Below are 6,000 nucleotides of genomic sequence, written 5' to 3' on the forward strand. Positions count from 1 at the left end.
ATATAAGCTTCAGGCCTCTCCGTGAGAAATCAAACTTGCTCAAAATTGCTGTGCATTGCCGCATGTCGGTGTCAGAGGCTGAGCCAGCCACCCAAAGGCGCTGAGGCTCAGCCACGGCGGGGTGAACAGGTGTTCAGTATGTTACTTCTCACCCTCTACCATTTGCGGAATATCAGAGGTAGGCGCCTTGGCCCAGCCTTGCGACCGGCTTCCAGTTTGCAGGTGAGGCCCTGAGAAATGGTTGCTCTGCTTGGCCGGGGCTGAGCCTGGGCTTCTGATCTCCAGGTGGGCAATCTGCCCTCTCCACTCCTTTCTCTCCCAGGAGAGGTCTGAGTCAGCCCATCTGAGCTCCACCGGGGCCCAGACTCCATATGCTTAGGCCCTGGGGCCCCCAACAGCTGATCTACAGCCGTGACCTTGGAATCACCAGGGAATTTCAAAAACAGGCAGGGTTCCAAATCTACATTGAGACATCTCTCCTGGGTCAGCCAGGAGGTGAGGGACCACTGTTCTGGCCCCCTCTTTTCACAGAGGAAGAAGCAACATCCAGCCTGAAGGAGGAGACTGACCATAGCCAATGAATCCCCCAACGCCACCTTCACCTTCTCTCTCTCTCCCTCTCCCGCTGGTGTGTGTTTCAGGGGGTGAGAACATGTGGACTCGTACGTGCCATGTAGATAACCTTCCCTCTGTCTGCTTTAAGCCTTCCCTGATATAGCGTGTGGCCTGCAGGGTCTGCTTGATGCCGACATCGACCCCACGATGGGGACAGACCCTGGGGATGTGTGATCCTGAGTCGGCCGGGGCCCCGCTGTTCTTTGGGAGCTAAAATCTGCCATTTCGCTTAGCAGAGACCCCAGTTCACAATAGAAGAGGTGGCCGCCGACAGCTTAGAAATGCGGCCTCTGGCTTCATGAAAGGTGACTTTGAAAAGCTGCATTTGTGCTTGACGAGGTCTGGGCAGCTGAGCTTTATGGTGACAAATGATTTCAGCGCGAGGCCACGCTGTCGGGAGCAGTAGGGGATAAAAGGCTCCTTCTCTAAGGCTCCCCTTTAAAACATTTCTTTTTATTACGAGCTATTTCAAACACATACACGAGTGGAGAGAACAGTACAATGAAGCCCCATATACCCATCACTCACCCAGATTAGATAATCAGCACGATTTGGCCACATTGCTTCACTATCTCCTCTTTCTTTCTTCTCTTTCTTTCTGCTGGAGTATTTAAAATAAAATCTCAACCATCACGTGGCTTCACCTTTGTATCTTCCTCTGAAAAAAAGATATTTTCTTACATAACCACGAAGCCAGGACCACACCTGACAAAGTCAATATTAACCCCTCGGGGCCATCTGATACCCAGTCCATAATCAAATGTCCCTGTTTGCCCTAAAACAGGCTTTTTATACTGTTGGAATCTGGATTCAGAAAAGGCTCATGTGCAGTGTTTGGTCATTTAGGTCTGTTATTTATTTTATTTTATTGGAAACAGGGTCTCACTCTGTCCGCCTAGGCTGGAGTGCAGTGGCGCGATCATGGGTCACTGCCACCTCCAACTCCCAGGCTCAAGGGATCCTCCTCGCTCAGCCTCACAAGTAGCTGGGACTTGCAGTCAGGCATGTGCTGCCACGCCTGGCGAATTTTAAAATTTTCTGTAGGGATGGGCCCTTGCTATGTTGCCCAGGCTGTTCTCAAACTGCTGGGCTCAAGTGATCCTCTAGCTTTGGCCTCCAAAGTGCTGGGATTACAGGCGTGAGCCACTGCACCTGCCCAGGTCCTTAAGTTTCTTAAGGACCTTCCAGTCTTGGGCTGATCCCCACCCTTCCTCTTATAAATTTAATGACATTGACTTATTGTAGAAACCTGGCTATTTCTGCTTAGGTTTGCTCCACATCCTGGACTCCTCTGTCTGCTTCCTCATGGCGTTGGACTTACCTACCTACCTCCCCTGTGCTTCCTGTAAATGGATGTCAGCATTAGAGGCTCAATGAGAATGAGATTCACCTTTTCTTTCCCCAAGAACAGGCCACAGGTGGTTCTGGGTGCTTCTCACTGTCTTATCGGGGGCATGCCTGGTCGGCTTGTCTCTCTTTTCGTGATGGTCAAAAGGACTTGTGGGTCCAGAGGGTGACAGCCCCACCTGTGCATGGTAAAGTTCCTTGTCTGGTAGCTCATCTTCAAAGATGGCCCCCAACGAATGTGCCTCCCAGTGTTCTCACCCTTAGGTAGTCTCCTCCCCAGGGCTGAATCCTGGCTGGCTGGCTGACTTGCTTTTGCCCACTAGGGTGTGGTGGAGTGAACTCGTGTGATATCTGAGGCTGGGTCATAGAAGCCTTGTCCTCTGAAAGTCTCCGGTCTTTCAGAACATGTACTCTGGGGGAAGCTAGCTGCCATGGAAGGAGTGAGACTATTCTGTGACCGCCATGATGTGAGGAAGCCCAAGCTAACCATGGGGAGAGGCACCTAAAGAGAGACAGACAGAGAGAGAGAGACCCACCAGCCCTTGCTGCCTCCTGCAGTTTCAGCCGAGGCACCAGACACCAGACTGCTGAAGACATCCTGGGTATCCTGCCTAGTTGAGTTTTCAAATCACCGCAGTCCCAGCTGCCATTTGACTCCAACTGTATGAGAGGCCCCAGGTGAGATCTGCCCAGCTGAGCCCTGTCAGCTCATATTCAGTGAACTCTGAATGTGAGAGGTAATGTGAAATTGTTGTCATTAGTTACCACATTTAGGGATGGCTTGTTATTAACTGGGAACACCAATCAACTTTTCCCCTACATGTTTTAACCATTGCCTGAATCAGTCACTTTATTAGAAGTTACAAAAATGAATTTCTAATTCCATCATTCCTCTCACATTTATTTGCTTGGTTACCCTGAGATATGGTCCCTAGATGAAAGATGGGGAAATTATGGGATTCTCTCCTTTTCATGGATGGCCCACTCTCCTTTGAAAGTGGTGATCTGACCCTTCTTGGATCCTTGGCCCAGATCAAGGTAGGAGAGAAAGAGGAAGACAGATAAGAGGTGGAAGGTGAATAGGAGACTTGGTTTCCAAGGAAACCACCAGGTAATCATCAGGCCCTCTGAGGATCATTATTTCTTTCTCTTGCTAAAAGCCAGATGCTGTCACCTTCTAAGCCAGCTCAGATGCTTGGGCAGGCACTAAAATGGGTCCTTAGGGGAGGCAATGGGCGTGAGACCCTGTGGGGTGGCTGCTTCCACCCTCAGGCTGGCTCCCTCTCCAGGGCCTGTAGGTCCTCACCCCTTCCTCTCAAAGACAGACCACTTACCCCAAACTTCCTCAGGCCATGAGGAGTGCCTAGTTCTGGGCTGAGGGCTGCATGCAAAGCTGTCTTCCCAGGAGCTCCAAGGGACAGGATGACTTTGCTCAGAGTCGTGTCCTGGGCCTTCATCTGTGAGAACATTGAATCTGAGGACGCTGCCTTGTCCCAGGGGTGATGGTGCCCTGAATTCCAAATCCTTCAGAAGAAAAATGAACAATGACCCTGTGTCCAGCGATCAGAGGTGACTCCAGAGTGAGCCTGGCCATGGTGCGAGAGCTGCCAGGGGCAGTTAAGAGCCACTATTTATTTATTTTTATTGATTGATTGATTGAGATGAAGTCTTGCTCTGAAGCCCAGGCTTGAGTGCAGTGGCATGATCTTGGCTCACCGCACCTCCGCCTCCTGAGTTCAAGCGATTCTCCCACCTCAGCCTCCTGAGTAGCTGGGACCACAGGCATGCACCACCACACCCAGCTAATTTTTGTATTTTTACTAGAGATGGGGTTTCACCATGTTGGCCAGGCTGGTCTTGAACTCCTGACCTCAGGTGATCCACCCACCTCAGCCTCCCAAAGTGCTGGGATTACAGGCATGAGCCACTGCGCCCGTCCGAGAGCCACCATTTAATGAGCACTTACTATGTGTGGGACAGACCGAGGGCCACTCAGCGCTGCAGGCCAGTGACCTCACAGATCCTTGTAAGAGCTCCCTGAATGGGCGTGCCCTTCAACCTGCTTCACAGATGTAGGGATGGAGGCCCAGCAAGGTCGAGCCACTTGTCCAAGGTCATGCAAAGTGCCGCCTGCCATCTAACTGCAGAACCGATTCAGACATTCGTCCTTGCCAAGCCCCGTCTTGCTGGGAGTTGCTCTGGCAATGAGTACTCCTTGTTGTTTTATTATTTACCTCCAGCTGTGCACCTGGATTTGTTGGGTGACCCATAAGACATAAAGGATGGAGGAGTCCTACTCCAGGTTGGTGCCTGAGTCCTGATTGTGTGTGGGGCCCCCTGCCCCCCACCCCACCCTGGGGCACTCAAGGCAGATCTGAGTTCTGATTGGCTGGACTGGCTTTGGGTGGGGCTGGTCTAGACGTGGTCGGTCTTGCACATTCACAGAAGTGCTCAGTGCAGTCACTGCCTGGGCAGTGGAGCTGGTGCTGTCTTTGGCATTCTCCCCAGTGTGGAACAGACTTTATTTGTTCTGCAATAGTATCTGACAGCATCCGGTTTAATGCATGCATGGAGGAAATACCCCTAAACATAGTGTCCCCCTCATCAGAAACAATGGCTGGACACGTGTGAACATTTAGGAGGTGTTGCTTAAGCAAACCAAGCTCTTACGAATGTGGGGAGGGAACACCATTCCCTATAATGATTGTGCCGTGTGAGCTCTGGTTACAAGGAAAGGGGTCCAGGGTGGGCCCGGGAGGTTCTTGTCCATGCCGAGCCTGGCTCACATCAGGGCAAGATCACCTCCGCCCAAGGTGGGCTTGAGTGGACCTACTGGCCACCTCTCAGGAACTCAGAACAGCACTGGGTGCTTTTGTCTGGGATTTCAACACATCCCTCCAAGAACCTTGCGAGGCAGGGAGCATTGTAATCCCCATTTCACAGGTGAGGCAGTTGAGGCTCCGCTCACCTTGCCCATTCAAGGTCACATAGCTGTTTTCCTAAATGGAGCCAGGATTAACATGCTGGTTTGGGAACCTTCTGTTCTCTTCCCAACTGACAAGGAAACTTCACTATCACGGATTCATTAAGACCTTAGATTATATTTTCTCTGATCACAAGGGTAGTATGTCGTGATTTCTAAAATAGAGACATTAGAAAATATAGAGAAAAAGAAAAACATAAAAGTCACTGTGCCCCTATTCAGAGATAAAAGATGTCTATTCTTAGACTAGTGACTCTCCGACGGGAGCACGCATGAGAATCACCTGGAGGGCTTGTTAAAGACACAGATTCCCTGGCCCCATCCTGAGTGTCTGAGTCGGTAGACCTGGGTAAGGGCTAAGAATTTATGTTTTTAATGATTCCTGGGTGATTCCTTTCTTTGGGACAACTGCTTAGATTAGGGTCTGTCAACCTCGGCACCATTGGCACTTGGGGCCGGCGGGTTCTCTGCTGCAGGGCTGTCTTGTACACTGCTGGGTGGTTAGCAACGTCCATAGCCTCTACCCTCTAGATGCCACAAGCACCTTCCCCCTGAGTTGTGACAGCCAGAAATGTCTCCAGACATTACCAAATGTCCCCTGGGGTGGGGAGCAAAACTGTTCCCAGTGAGCAGTCCTGTTCTATTCTTGTTTTCTTTTTTTGTTGTTTCTTTTTGAGATGGAGTCTCGCTCTGTCGCCCAGGGTGGAGTGCAGTGCTGTGATCTTGGCTCACTGCAACCTCTTCCTCCTGAGTTCAAGCGCTTCTCCTGGCTCAGCCTCCTGAGTAGCTGGGATTACAGGCACCCGCCACCACATCCGGCTAATTTTTGTATTTTTAGTAGAGACAGGGTTTCGCCATGTTGGCCAGGCTGATCTCAAACTCCTGACCTCAGGTGATCCACCCACCTTGGTCTCTCAAAGTGCTGGGATTACAGGCATGAGCCACCGTGCCTGGCCTCTATTCTTGTTTTCTATGTCCATTTATCTTCGCACAGAGAGACACTCCTCCATCACACACATGCACATATACACATGAACACATGCATGCACACACAT

Source organism: Pan troglodytes, chromosome 9, assembly GCF_028858775.2.
Source record: "Pan troglodytes isolate AG18354 chromosome 9, NHGRI_mPanTro3-v2.0_pri, whole genome shotgun sequence".
NCBI lineage: Eukaryota > Metazoa > Chordata > Mammalia > Primates > Hominidae > Pan > Pan troglodytes.